Genomic DNA, 16,037 nt, shown 5'->3' with positions numbered 1-16,037 from the left:
TCCTTGTACCGGGTGCACACATACACCACCCACCCACACGGCAGGTAATCATACATGTGATACTCGACGCAATAAACAGGATAGCCCCCACTCTGCTGCTGGGCTTCTTTCTCCATTTTTCTTATGAGTAAGTTTAAGTCTAACCTGGGCTTATTAAATGTCTAGAATATAGATTATAAAAGTTATGTTTAAAGAAGGTCAGAAGTCACTAGAGCCCTCTAACCTCCCTCTCCAAACTCCCTGTTAGCAACTCCTGTTCGCAAGCTCCCTGGTCACTGACTCACAGGCTTATAAAGCCCTAGTAGCCCCTCCCACTGACTGAGGCTCAGCCAATTAACAGAAGTTTCTAGATTTCAAACCTTTTAGAAGCTCCTTCAAACAAACAAACCAAACAGCCAAACACAAGCTCAGCACATAGCAAATAACCCCGCCCGCACCCCCCCCCCACACACAAACACACACTATAGACAGCCACTTACCACAAAGGTCCCGTATTTACTCCACTTATACCTGGAGAACTCCCTCTCCAAACTCCCTGTTAGCTGCTTCTGGTCTTACACTTCCTGGTTGCTGACTGTCCTGCACCAGAGATCTCTCGGGTAGTGCAGCTCTTCTTTGTTCCAAGGTAGGGTTATTCATAAATTACAGAATTGAGTTTTATATTGAGATTTTCAAAATGAAAATATCATGTAAATCCTTGGAGTCACTTTACTCACAGATCTGGTGTATTTCGTTGCTTGCAGACTCAGGTAGACAATTATAAATAGATATACATTTATTTTGCATTTGGAATATTATTTTAGAGCTACAAGGAAGCCTCTATTCGCTATATGGCTGAGGTTTCATTATGAGGGATCATGTCAAATACATTGTCCTCATCATAAGCACTAAAGTATTTTTTTTTAATGTTCTACCACGTTTTGATGGCAGCTCTTCTTGTGATAGACCTATTTTTTTATCATTTGATTTACAGAATAAGAAAACAAAACACGTACAGCACAGTTTATTCCTATGTTCTATATAATACTTGAAAAATAATTATTTATGTCATCATTAATTATGAATAGATCAGCTTGCCAGTGCCATGTTTATTTCGTTTTAAGCCCTTTACTGTTGTATTAAACAATTTAAGCCTGTTCAGTTTAATGGAATTCTTTATGTTGTGCTACAGATGCTATCAAAGGAATCCTGTGAGGAACTCAGTTGGTGCCTGCATGCTGCATCTAGGCAATGTACATGCAGATTGAGGAGTGCGATCAAGTGAGGCTGAGTCATGGAAGCACATTATTCCTCCTCACTGAATGTTTGCCCATGGTAAAGAAAAACAAACAAACAACAATGAATAATCTCCTCCATTTTCTTATGGAAAATTCTGATGAATAAGTGACTTACCTTAAAAGAAAAATCTGAAAGAAGATATTGTAAAATTAAAATACCTCTGTAAAGTGGTGTGAGAATGAGAGTGAATGTATACATTTTTATACTCTCTACCATATAAAAAGAGGGGAAAAGGGATCTTAAGCATTTTTCCTCATAATTATTTTGTTGGGGGCAAAAGAAATGCACAGATCTGAGACTACATCTGCACTGCAGGAATTTGTCGGCAGAGGCAATGCAAATGAAGCACTCATTAGCATTTCTTGTGCTTTCATTTGCATAGTCTCTTTCGATGTGTTTTGCGGAAGAGTTTTCTGTGGAAAAAATGCAGGGTAGACGGGACCATTTTGCGCATAAATCCCTTTTACGCAAAAACCTGTATACCTCCTTTTTTGAAGGATAAGAGATCTTGCACAAAAGGGTTTTTTTGTGTGTGCAAAATGGCCCCCGTCTAAAAACCTCTTCCGTAAAATGGATCAGAAGAGATTATGAAAATGAGAGCATGAGAAATGCTAATGAGCGCTTCATTTGCATTGCCTCTGCCGACAAATTCCTGCAGTATAGACACAGCCTGAGGGTAACCCCTATGAACAGGCCATATACCTCACTGCCAGCTTTGAAGCCTGCTTATTGCCCTCTAGCATCTAGGCAGCAAAGCAGCACTTAAGTGAATGATTTCCAGGACAGCCCTTTTGTACCTTTTATGAGTGCGGGGCAGAGTAAAGGAGAATGCAGCCTCAGTCTTCATTAGATGTTTGTCAGACTCCCTGTATAGTTTCAATAGGCAAAATGCATGTTCCAGGATCCATTTTACTCCATGTGAGAATCCCAAGGATCCAGGAAAATTGGGTGAGTGCACTGTGCTAGAGGCAAATGAAGCAATTTTTTTCATTGTGAAGTGAAGAACTGCATACAATTGGTAGGTCTCCTCTAAATGCATATCCTGGAGTCCCTTCTCCCACTAACATTATCCTAAACACAGCATGATTTGAAAACAAAGATTAATTGTGTTCAGAATCCTAATTATAGTCTACATGTCACCTTTGCATTAAAAACTTAACATTGCCCATATACTTCACATCAGAACTACTCAACTTTGGAAACCTTGGGGGCCACAATGATACTCTCAGCACATGTGGAGGGCCACAACTTAAATGTAGTTGCATATACATGCAAATATATATGCAAATAGCTTTTTACACTGATGGGCATGAATACAAAGATTAAGGCAAGACTACACAACTGTGACGAGGGCCCCAACCCCTGCACTCATGGCAACCTGGAGCTGGTGTCCTGCAGCACGGGGCTGGGAGCAGAGAGTAGCGGAGGATTTTAACCCGCGCTCTTGGCTGCCCAGCGCCGGTGGGCGGCAGCATAGAGCCGGGAGCGACATGTGGCGAGGGACCTGAACCCCTCACTCGCAGCTGCCCGGAGCCAGCAGGCTGCTGCTGGTAGACAGGAGAGACGCCCAAGTGGGAGGGCGGCTACAGCAAGCCAGCGCAGGTGAAAGAGCCCCTGGCAGGGAACTGGCAGGCTATGGAAGACAGGGTCGACACAAACGCCGGGCAGGGGCGTGGGCCCGTAGAGTGGGATGATAAGATAAACCTGTAAAAGCTTCATTATGGTGCCTAATATCAGTAGTAGAAATGACTAAGGCTACGTCTACATTGCATCCCTCCTGCGCAAAAGCTTATGAAAATGAAGCACGGATTAGTGTATTGCCGTGCTTCATTTCCATAATTAATTAGGGAGCGTTTTTGCAGAAGAGTCTTTTGCGCAAAAAGAAGCCATCTACATGGCTCCTTTTTGTGCAAAAACTTTCTTGCGCAAGAGATGTTCTTCCTGAAAAAATGAGGAAGAACGGCTTTTGCACAAGAGGGGGGTATTGCACACGAAGAAGCTGTATAGATGGCTCCTTATTGAGCAAAAGTCATTTGTGCAAAAATGCCCCCTAATTAATTATGCAAATGAAGCAAGTTCTGCAATATCCTAATCCGTGCTTAATTTGCATAAGCTTTTGTGCAAAAGGGATGAAATGTAATGTAGCCTAAGTGTTCTGCGATGCCTAAGCAGAACTCTTATACCATGTAAATCATATGGATATCTGGGTAACATGCTTGTGAACTCCTTTGAAACCAACCTCCAGATCTTTTAGGTTACATCCCTCCCTATCCTATTAACATTGTACAGCCAGAAAAAAAATAGTAGAAACACCTATAACAGATTTAAAAAATTCCACAAAAATCAGAATTGCCAGAACTCTTACAAGAAACAAGAAAAAAAAGTTAAAAGAAAGAGAAACACACAGGAATGTCAGTTCCTATACATGTTAACCTCAGCAAAAAAGATCCAGACTTTCACATTGTTTTTCTTTGTTTTTATATGGTATCTGGCTACATTTTGTAGCTTGAGAAACTTGGAGCCCTGTTCAAAGTTGCCTTGTACCTTGTAGTCATTTATGCTTGAACAGTGTGAGTAACCTATTCTAATCTGGTAGTGGTTTACACCAGATAAATTAGGATCTATATATTTACCTTGGCATCTAAGCACAACATTGTTTGTTTAATAGAGGCTCAACTTAAATGTATAAACCAAATTAAAAAACACAGTAACAGAACCAAAAATGGGTGTCTGTAGTTTAACAACCAAGTAAAAGAAGCAGTGACAGATAAAAAGATATCTTTTTAAAAAGTGAAAGTCAAATCCTAGTGAGGAAAATAGAAAGGAGATAACTTTATCAAATTAAGTGTAAAAATATAAAAAGAAAAGTCAAAAAGTAGTCTGAAGAACAGCTAACCAAAAATTCAAAAAATAGTAGCAAAACGTTTTTTAAATACATCAGAAGTAGGAAGCCAGCTAAACAACCAGTGGGGCCCTTGGATGATCCAGATATTAAAGGAGCACTCAAAGAGTGCTTCATTGAGGAGAAGCTAATGGAATTCTTTGCTTAAGTCTTCACAGCTGAGGATATTGGGGAGTTTCCCAAATCCAAGCCATTCTTTTTAGGTGACAAATTGAGGTGTTATTAGAGGAGGTTTTGGAACAAATTGAAAAACTTGACAGTAACAAATCATTGTGTCCAGATAGCATTCACTCAAGAGTTTTGAAAGAACTCAAATGGGAAATTGCAGTATGATTAACTGTGGTTTGTAACCTATCCTTTAAATAAGCTTCCATACCTAATGACTGGAAGATAGCTAATGTGATGCCAATATTTAAAAACAGCTCTAGAGGTGATCCTGGGAATTACAGACCAGTAAGTAAGTCTAATGTCAGTACTGGGCAAGTTAGTTGAAACCATAGTAAAGAATAAAATTGTCAGACACATAGAGGAACATAATTTTGGGGGGGAAAGTCAACGTAGTTTCTGTAAAGGGAAATCATGCCTTACTAATCTGCTTGAGTTCTTTCACACCCACTGTGTCCCCAGGGAGAACTGACCACTTCTCTTGTTTAACTGCAGCCGCAGCACCTGCAAGTGCAGGATGTACCACCGCACCTGGAACATCCACCCGCACCCGAGCCAGCAGGCGCACCTGCAACCAGGAGGAGTTCCAGAGGCAGTAGCTGCAGTTATAGGGATGGCAGGTCCACAGCCAGGAGCAGTGAGTGAAAGAAGATCTGCAGCTCCGGCAGGAGAGCTTGCAGAAGCTGCGGAAGGAGGACCGTGCCCTCCGCGAGCAGCTGCAGGCCCTGGCGGACCGATTGCTGCCTCCTGCTGCTCCCCCAGCTATTGCTCCTCCTCCCACCCCTGTTCCCCCTCCCGCTTCATCCACCTCCCTGACCCTACTGCCCCATCCTCCATACCCATTCCCCCGCGGGAATGCTGAGGCCCCCGCACCCACAGTGCTGCAAGATGTGAGGGCCGGCAAGACCCCCATTCCTGAGCTTTCCCTCCCCCTTCCTCCCTTTGCCTCCCCCTTCCAGCTCCCTCCTCCCAGGTTTTCCCCCTCCCCTCTCCCTCCCTCATTCTCCTCTTCTCCCCACCCCAGTTATGTTAAATAAAGAGTTTTTTGTGGCAACACAGGTGTTTTTATTGTATATCAGGAAGGGAGGTTAGGGAGGGGAAAGGAGAAGGAGATAGGGGTGGAATGTAAGGCACAAGGCCCCATTGAGGCATGCCAGGGGACTTGAGTCCTCGTCCTCCTGGAAGCTCTCCCGCAGGGCTTCTCGGATGCGGACAGCCCCCTGAAGGGCCTCCCAGCTGGCAGCCGTGAGGGGCTGTGTATACTGTCCAGCCAGACGGTCAGTCTCTGCCATCCAGGCTGGCTGGAAAGCCTCCCCTTCCTCTCACATAAATTGTAGAGCACATAGCATGCTGCCACCATGTGCAGAATATTGTGCTGGGGGAGGTAAAGGTGGGTGCAGAGGCATCTAAATCGTACTTTCAGTTAGCTGAAGGCCCCCTCGACCACAATGTGGGCCCTTCTGAGCCTGGTATTGAAGGCCTGCCAGGAGGGGTTGAGGTATTCCGTGTAGGGCACCCCCCAGCAGGCACACTGGCATGACTACGTCTCCAACCCTGATGTGGCGGTTGGGGAAGAAAGTCCCAGTGTGCAGCCTCTGGCACACGGAGGAGTTGAGGTTCACTCACGCATCGTGTGCCTTGCTGGACCAGCTCACATTGATGTCCGTGAACTGGCCCCGGTGGTCAGACATGGCCTGCAGGATCATGGAGAAGTACCCCTTCCTGTTGATGTAGAGGGAGTTCTGGCAGTTTAGGCCATGGATGTGCGTCCCGTCAATTTCCCCCTCCCCGCAGTTGGGGAAGCCCAGGGCACCAAACCCCTGGATGACCGCGTCAAGGTTGGTGAGATGGATGACTCTTCGGAGCGGCCTTGACCACCTGCAGAGAGACACACAAAACCGAGGGTCACTGGGATGCCCGGGTGGCTGGGAGTGTTCGTTCCCTGCCACTGCCCCACCCCCCACTCCCAGGAGCAACCCCTGCTGCAATCCTGGCCACCGTGGGCAGTCTGTAGCATGGCTGGGACAGACTAAACCCTCCTGGGGAGGGCACTTACACCACCTGCCCCCCCCCCCAGTTTTCCTGGGGCAGACCATGTCCTCCTTGCAGCCCCCCGCCACTGGCCCAGTGGCCGGTGAGTGCTGTACCTGCATGAACCCCGCTCCAATGGTGAATCTCTGCGTGCCGAACTGGTTGCCAATGGATCGGTAGCTATCCGGCAGAGAGAGCTTCCATAAGGCGATGGCCACCCACTTGTTGAGGGGAATGGTGGGCCTCATGCATGTGTCCCATCGCTGCAGAGCAGGGGCGAGCCACTCGCAGAGCTCGAGGAAGGTGTCTTCCTTCATCCTGAAGTTCTGGATCCACTGTTAGTCTCCCCAGTGCTCCAGGACTATGTGGTCCCACCAGTGGCTGCTGGTGTCCAGACTCCAGATGCGGTGGGGCATGCTGGCATCTGGGCGCCGCTCCTCCAGGGCCCCAAGGAGAGGTAGGGGGAGGGCCAAGGGGCTGGCCTGCAGCAGAAGGTGCCAGGCAGCCTCCAGCAATTGCTGCCAGGCTTGCAGCAAGAGGTTCAACATGAGCACCAGAGTGCCCATGGGGTGCTCTGGTGTCCCAAATGAGAGCGACCAAAGCAGACAGAGAGGAAAATGCTTTGCTGTCCCTCAGTAAGGTAGGCAAGCAAGTGAGAAAGCTGAGAACCGGCTGTCCAGGGAGGGTCCCTTTAAGCACGAGCCTCAGATAGCCTCAGACAGCAGCCACACAAAGCAACTACTGATCTGATGCCCTGCTGGAACTGGTTTCAGCTGACTTTAAATGAGATCCAGCATCCAATCAGTGTGGATGCACTATTTCGAAATAGCAAAATGCTATTTCAAATTAGTTTTTGTGTCTAGATGCGTTATTTCAAATTAGCTTATTTTGAATTAACTAATTCGAAATAGTGCTGTAGTGTAGACATACCTAAGGGGGATATGATAGGGGTCTATAAAATCATGACGGGTATGGAAAAAGTGAATAAGGAAAAGTTATTTACCTATTTCTACAATATAAGAACTAAGAATCACCAAATGAAATTAATAGGCAGGAGCTTTAGAACAAACAAAAAGAAGTTTTTCTTCACTCAGTGCACAACCAACCTCCTTGCCAGAGGATGCAGTGAAGACTAGAACTTTAACAGGGTTAAAAAAAGAGCTAGATAGATTCAGGGATGTTAGGTCCATCAATGGCCATTAGCCAGGGTGGGTGTCCCTAGCCTCTGTTTCTTTGGAGATGGGTGCACGGGAGGCATCACATGAGGATTGCCTGTTCTGTTCCCTCCCTCTAGGACATCTGGTATTGGCCCCTATCGGCAGACTGGATACTGGGCTAGACGAATCTTTGGTCTGGCCCAGTGTGGCCATTCTTATGTTCTTAAAAGTTTTCAGCAGCAGCGCTAGTATTTGTAAGCACAAGCCAGCTAAAAAATAAAACAAAATAAAAAAATTCACAAGTTTGGTACATGTCACATCAGGGTGCATGCTAAGATTAATCACCGTCCCTTCAACTCCTCATTTACAGCTTTGACATTCTCTAATCCTGTGTTTGTAAAGAAACACATTTGGTTCATATGTTATATCTATTAAAAACAAACATATCATTTTCTCCAATCTTGTAAATACTCATATCCTGCATTGTGTAAAAATCTCTCTGCTCTTAAACTTTTAATTTTTTTTCTCCACCAAACACAAAGGATCTTTAGAAATGAAATTAAATATCTGACCTGTTTCACTTACTTGGTTTTCAGTTTTTCTCTTTCAAAAGCAAATACTAGAATGTACTTGTAAGGACACCAGCTAAATCACATTCTTTATAATAGTTGATACATTGGAGCTGCCTCTAAAAAATTTGAAACTATTTTGTATACTTACCAGCTGAAGTACTTCTATTATTTTTAAACATTTTTCAAAACCTCCTAAAGTTACTCAGTATCCATCCACACAAGAAAATGATCTATGACTTCTAATCACCAGCTTCTGGAGTGCATGGACACTACCCCAAATGCTGAAGAAAATAGATTTCTCTATCATATGTTATATAAGAACAGCATTTCACTATTATGGACCTGCAGAAGAGATGACCAAACCTCCCATATAGATGCTACTATAACATGGTATAGTTTGCAGCTCCAAACCCACCCATTGTGAGTACTAGGACAAGGCATAAACTAATAAAGGTATCCAAAATAGACCACTCCTATACTATAAAAACTTTGGAATCCTGAATAATAGTTACAGCCCTAAAAATTAAGTTCAAAGACACTTTGATTTTATATGTAGAGTCTGCTTGATGTTTATATCCTTCTAGCTTCAGGCGGTAGCCGAGTTAGTCTGTGCAGGATAAACTTAAAAAAACAACAAATAGTCTGGTAGCACTTTATAGACTAACAAAACATGTAGATGGTATCATGAGCTTTTGTGAGCAGGGTCCACTTCTTCAGATGATGGGAGTTTTCTTCCTAATCAGTTAACTCTTCCTTAATTTATTATATTTTCCCAAATCAAACTGCAACACATTAAGACAAAAACTATTTTCTTCTCAGTTCAGTTCATGCATGCAACTGTCATTGGTGTTAATGGGAGATGCAGATACTGTGCAAACAGACCCCCCAAAGAGAAGAAAATGTGTCAAATGTGGATATCAGCAAGCAAAGAGACATCGTTTCTCTTTAATGATAACCATGTGATAAGCTTTGTTAATTTGCTCCTCTAGCCTCATAATAAGTTAACAGTTCACAAAGTGCAATCTGGCTGGAAAGTAACCCCTGAGGGAGGTTTTTCTCTTACATTATCTGCAAATGTAAGAATAAACACTTTATTGTCAATTTGAATTCTTTCTGTGTAGTTTAACACATTTCTAAACTAATTGAGAAAATGAAGCAGTTGTAAAAAAAATTCAAGAATGGATGCATACTACCTACTGTAAAATGTCCCACCAATACTTTTGTCATCTGATGCAATATAACACAAAGCTTAAAAGGTAGTGTAATATTGCATCCCCATAGTTTTTATGGAAATATGCTTATGAATATGAATATGCTTAACTGGAATATGCTTTATGCAAAATATTGCATGCTACCTATCATTGGAAAGCTTGTAATCACCTGAATGTGTATATTCTATTTGTATGCGTATACCATTTCTGCATCTGATGTGGCAGACCGATGACATTGGGCTGCAGGAGTTTGGTCCTATTGGATTCCGGGAGGTGGGCAGGCATTAGCCCACCCATATCTAAAGGACCTTCCCCCAGCCTCTGGGGAGGATCCACAGAGCCTAGAATGCCAAAAGGATTACTAGGAGAAAATAAAGAGAAAACAGGGATGGGTGTGAGGTCATAGGGTCAAAACAAGGGAGCCAGATGGAGACACTGAGCAGAGAACCCTGGATAGCTCCCACTGCCCCTCGAATGTCTCAAGAAAGCCAACAGACACCGCTCAGTGGAAATCTGTGTAAGGAAAAGGACGTAAAACTGATTGTTTTCAGTTGATGTTATATACTACCTCTCTTCCTCAAGAGGATACAAGAAAATACCCAGAAACAAAAGGACTGAAATGACAGGGGTAATGGGGAACTGTTTGACCCATCTTAGAAAAAGACATCTCTGGCTTTAGAAGGACTTTACCTGAAATAAGTAGTTGGGTGAGAAATTATGATTCATACCAAGTTCTTTTAGTTTATTAGGTGTAACTAGCGTGTTTTGTTTTATTTTGATTAGTATCTTACTTTGATCTAACTTAAAAAAACAACAAATAGCCTGGAGCACTTTAAAGTCTAACAAAACATGTAGATGGTATCATGAACTTTCCTGGGCACTGCCCACTTCTTCAGAAAGCTCATGATACCATCTAGATATTTTGTTAGACTTTAAAGTGCTACCAGGCTATTTGTTGTTTTTCTAAGACTATACTGTACAGACTAACTCGGCTACCCCCTGACGTTTACTTTGAGCTGTCTGTTATCGCTTATAACCACATAAATCCTACTTTTTACACTTCAGTCTTGTATACTTTATACAAAATCACTTTTGCTTATTATTAAACCAAAAAATATAAAGGCAGGCATGTGATGGGAGCATAGTCCAAAGAAGTATAAGCGTTTGAGTGAATGTGCATTGAAGTCAGGAGGCTGAGGGTCTGAAGGATTCTGACACTTAGGGCAATAGGGAAGGGGAATACTTTACTAAGAGTAATTTTGGGGAGAATGTTCTAGCTCACTGAAGAAGAACTCTTCTATGGCCATGGCTATTTCACAATTTGGAGTGTGGTTTGTGGATGCAGTGGTGTCTGGGCAGTGAAGTGATAGTAGGCTTAACATTTACTCAGACTTCCTGTTATAGCTGTTGATGTAATTTCAACTCAGACTTCTCTGGTCTAATTCTACCCAGGACTTTCCATATTGGTGCCTCTTTCTGTTCAGATGAGAAATAGACTTTAGTCTATAAATGATGTGATGCTGCTGAGATCTGGCAAAATGAAAAAGGAGAAAAACACCTACTCCTCACATCTTTTTATAGTTAGAAGTTATAGTGGCTTCATTTTTCTGGGTCAGAAACTCTTCATGACCCCTTACAGAGATGCATGCAATTGTTTTGCTAAAACTAACTGTAAATAGAGAGAATTACGTTTTTTTGACATTTAAGTGACCTGCTAAGTGTCTCCTGAATTATGGTTAGACACCTTGCCGCTCCACTGTGACATTTTGTCTGATGTTAATCACTGTAACCATGGTAAAGTGGAACCACTATAACTTTCTTCTTAACACTCATCATATGACAAAGACAAATTGCTATTAAGGGATGTATCAGAGGTGGGTCAAGAGTTAAATGCTATCTTTGGTTGATTCTTAAGAAAGCAAAGCAAAGATCCAAAATGCTATTTTTTTTAATGCACAAAATAGCAAGTGGAGTTTGAACCTGTTTGAGTGCAAGTAGGGTGCTATGTTTACTTGCTGATGTTTTTATATAGAAGTATGCCATCCTGTATCATACCAATGGCTAACTTCTGACACTGGTTGGTATCATATGATCAACATAGGTACAAGCAAACATGCAGTGGACTATTTTAGGATAGCTTACCAATAGGGAATGTTTCTTCCTTTCCCCCTACCTTTAAAATCATTTTATATGAGTTCAATACTTACATATTTTAAAAAGTGTCACCAGATAGTCAACACTAGTTAATAATGAAGTATTGCACTTCTCTACGGGTATGTCTAGACTACATGGCTCCATCAACGGAGCCATGTAAACTAGTTTACCCGGCATAGGCAAAGAAGCCTAATGAAATGAGGTTTACAGGATCAGTTGGCAAAGGCTTCCCCAGCCAACAGATCCATGTTTAGACTGCTGTGCTGTGCCGGATCAGCTGATCGTTGGCACAGTGCGGCGGCCATGTTTATTTTAATGAAGTGCGGATTTTTTAAATCCCCGCTTCTTTGCCTATGCCAGGTAAACTAGTTTACATGGCTCCGTCGACGGAGCCATGTAGTCTAGACATACTCTACAAGACAGATAAAAAACACGGCAACAGTAGTTTTTACACAATGTCTCTCCAATTCATCTCCCACCATATGTACTCAATCTGAAAGTGCCTTCTCTATGGTTAAAGAATAATATAAACCTTAGTGAAACTAACCACCTGAGTAGGCAGTACATAATCCCATTGATTTCAATATCTATATATTCATTGCTATTCATCCATAGCATATCCAATATGTGTGTGTGTGTTAGGTGCCTTTTAGATATATTTATGGATGTTAAACTTTTCATAAAATAAAATAAAATAAAATAAAATAAAATAAAATAGGAAAGTTGCCTGTGGAAATTCAAGAAGCGTCTTTTAATTATTAAAGAGAGGAAAAATTAAAATATCTTATAAAGCGTTGTGACTTCATAACAATGATGTGATTCTGATAAAATACCAGAATTGTATGTTGACATGGTTTTACATTACCTGCCTATGAAACACTTCCTTTTGTAGTCATAAAACTGTCATTGTGAGTTTGCAATTTCACTTACAGAAACATTACAAAAAGACAGAGAACATTTATTTTTATTAAGTTTTTCCCTGCTCCCCCACACAATAACATCTCCTAAATGAAAGAGAACATGACAAAATAAACAAGAGATTCAATATTCAGATAATGGCTTGGTCTCCGTGAGAATCTGATGGAAACAGAATGCAATGTTTTGTGAATGTCTTGAACTAGAACTATTTATTAGTGGTGAATTGGAATCTATTACATCAGGAGCAATAAATATACCTTATGTGGGGTAAAGTTGTTCTAGTGTAGCCAGAGCTAGGTCACCAGGAGAATTTTCCCATTAACCTAAGTATCTTCTCTTGGGTAGGTGGATTACCTTGACTGATGGGAGAAACACTACTGTTGACATAGGTAGTGTTTTCCCAGAAGCACTACAGCTGCACTGATGATTTTCACCAACATTATTTTGCATATACTTAGAGACTGTATAAACTACATGTTTGTTTCTCTATCCCAGAGGTGTGAGAATGTGCTAAAATGCATCCAGCAGGCAAATAAGATCATTTTTCTGTTTGTTATTGTTAAATGTTATTCAAGATCATCATTAGATTTGCCATTCTAGTGCAAAGTTAATTAGAGTCGATAAATACTGTATTGAACTGAGAAGAGAAAAGGCCAGAAAGAGAAAACATGGTTGTTATTACCTACCCTAAATAAAGGAAATGGAATAAGGCATATTCTGCCACTGCATTAGTAGAAGTTAGGAGAATAGTAAAGCTTAGTACTGGGGGGAGAGGGGGGAAATCAAATAACTGTCATTAATTTCCTTTAATGTCATTCTCCAGCCTATTTTTTTTCTGTTCACATTCATACAGGAGATGTTTTCTTCCAAAGACTATTTTAAGGAAAACAAAAATCTCTCGAATACTCAGATAAATTATTTGCTACAAATACTTTGCCCTGCTCTAAAAGTTGGCATAAAACTGTATACGTCTGACACAGATGAGGGCTGGTTTTGTATTTTTTGGACTTGAATAACAAGAATCACCTGCACCCAGGTATTAATAACCCTCCACAATTTTCTCAAAACTTGAATCAAAGCCATCAGCTTTGACATCTTTCCTCAGCCACAGGCTCTTAGTTACTACTGGCTTTGTAGATATTGATTTGGCTTCATTTAAGTGATATTACTTCAGCTCTTCATGCTATATTGCCCACTATAGGGAATCTGGGTGGCCTGAGGGGGTCCAGCTCAAAAGCTGTATTCTCGAGAACTGGGTTTTATTTTTGGTTATAATGTAGGGCTATGTGACCTTTAACTATACACTTCACCTCAGTTTCTCTGTATGTAGAATAGGCATAATGCTTCAACACTTTGTAAATTGTTTTGAGTTGTATGGATGAAAAGCACTATATAAGAGTTCAATATGAATAATAACAAGAACAAAAAATAGTAGAGTATTGTCATAGCATGCATAGGGATTACTGTGTCTTTCTATTCTTGACCATCCATCAAAAATCATTGCTATTACTACATAATGCATTGTATGGTGTGACAGGCAATATATGGCTTGATCAGAAGGGGGAGAAAGGCAGCTCTGGAAAATAGCAATGGCCCTGGTTAATTAGGGGCAGCTGAGACAGAGTGTTTCTAAAGCAAATAAGGGGCAGTTGATCTGACTTCAGGCTGCCATGGGACCTCTTTAAAAGCCTTCCCTATGGGGTAGGGTGAGAAGGAGAGTGGAAGAGGAGCTTGAGGGAGGTGGCGTGGCGTGGCGTGGCGTGGCGACGCGACGCGACACGACACGACACGACACGACACGACACGACACAACTGATAAGGTTAGAGGCTGATAAAGAGAATAGCAGTATTGCCAATGGAGGGGAAAGGTAAGGCACTCGAACAGGGAGTATTTGGACTCCCTTCCCCCAAGCAATCAGAAAGTCCAGCTGGTAACTGGGGAGAACTGGTAACCCAGCCCAGGCTGACCAAAAGCATCTGTCCTGACAGCCATTTTTGCCAAGGGACAGCCCCTTATAAATGCTGCAAAATGTTGCAGTACCTAGCCTGCAGATTGTGGACTGAACAGGGGTCTGGGACCAAGGAGTGGTATTGACCCTGTTACAATAGCCAAAGTATAAGTACATAAGCTAACTAGTCCTCTGAAAACCAATGCAAAGAACATACATATTGCATAGGATATGATGAACCCAGACACATCTTTGGTATCAGCAAATGATGTATGTATTTTCGTAGGGTTCCTGGCTTATTGAGTGGGTGTCCTTTGCTTTATGAACAGTATCTGGTCTCAAATAAACCACTAGCTTAGTGCTGGTGAAAGAGTGAAACTGCAGATATGAACAAAGTTCAGATATGCTGGGGTGAACACAGTGAGTTGCAGGGGGACTGCAGCCTAAATCCCAAGTTTCAGGCAGAGTCACAGGAATTTTTGGATGAACACAGCCAGTGAAAATGAGTGGCATTAATAACTTTTGGTCCCCCTCCACCTCACAGTGCTCTCCCCAGGTCATGCATGAATGTAAACCCCTGCTTCTGGACACAAATGAGAATCCCTGCCTAGCTGCACCAAGGTTCTTCTTGGTGAATTCACCATTGTAGGGTTCCTGTATGTTATGTATGCTTACTCTTGGACAGTCAGCCTGTAACAGTTCTTGGGATTCTTCTGTCCCAAGTGCAGGACTCTGCACTTGTCCTTTTTGTACCTGCCTCTCCACCTGCAAAGCACTCTCATTTATGTGTATTTGTGTTTCAAGGTGGGGGCAAGCTCAGACTGCAGTCACATAAAAATAGCTTTCCTCATTCCAAAGTTCTGCAGTCAAAGCTCATCCTCCCAGGCTTGCATGATGATGTGATTCCACCACTCACTGCTTGTTTCCCACGTCCAAAAGTGACATTCTATTGTGGTCAGCACCTTTGTGAATGCCACAAGAAATACTGTATCATAGGAATGCTGCATAGACTCCTCATTGTCACTTTGCAGATACAGAAATATCTCAAATGCCATTTGTGCTGTGTAGTGAGTCCTATCAGCATTTTTGTCAACAGCTGCAGATTCATTCCCACAGACAGAGGAAGCAGAGTGAGCAGCATAGAAGTCATCAGAAGATGGCAACAAATGTGGATGGAAATGCAAGAGCTGCTGGGATGCAAAGTGATGCACCACAGGGCATTGCAAGAGGAACCAGATTCCCTTCCCTCGGCCTTCCCACAAATCTCTGCAGCAGAAGAGGAAGAGATGCTTTGTGGGATAGCATGTGCCACAAGAATGATAACACTACTGGGGTGTCAGATGACAGTTTGGACAGCCAATAGCATTTTCACTGCTGTTTTCTGTGAGTGGTGCTGTAAGTGCCAGCACTTTACACAGATCTACACAATAGATGTGGCTTTAGAGAATTTTTACAGAAAAAATAAAATATAGGCTCTGAGCACATTTAGATGACCTTAGGGTCATGTGGCAGCCAAGTAGCAATTTTATGGTTTGTAGCGGTGCCTAAAACTGAGACTTTTGTGATAGTCGCCTAAGTCCCTTTGTGGTCTGGAGCTTCCTGATACCCAAACTGTGCTCATTCCTCCAGCCAATAATGTTTCCCTGAACTCAGCTTTGAACATTGCCCTCCATTTCATCAGCTCTTTTGCATCCATTTTT

This window comes from Pelodiscus sinensis, chromosome 5 (assembly GCF_049634645.1).
Source record: "Pelodiscus sinensis isolate JC-2024 chromosome 5, ASM4963464v1, whole genome shotgun sequence".
NCBI lineage: Eukaryota > Metazoa > Chordata > Testudines > Trionychidae > Pelodiscus > Pelodiscus sinensis.
The sequence above is the reverse complement of the archived record's forward strand: the minus strand, read 5'-3'. Positions refer to the sequence as shown.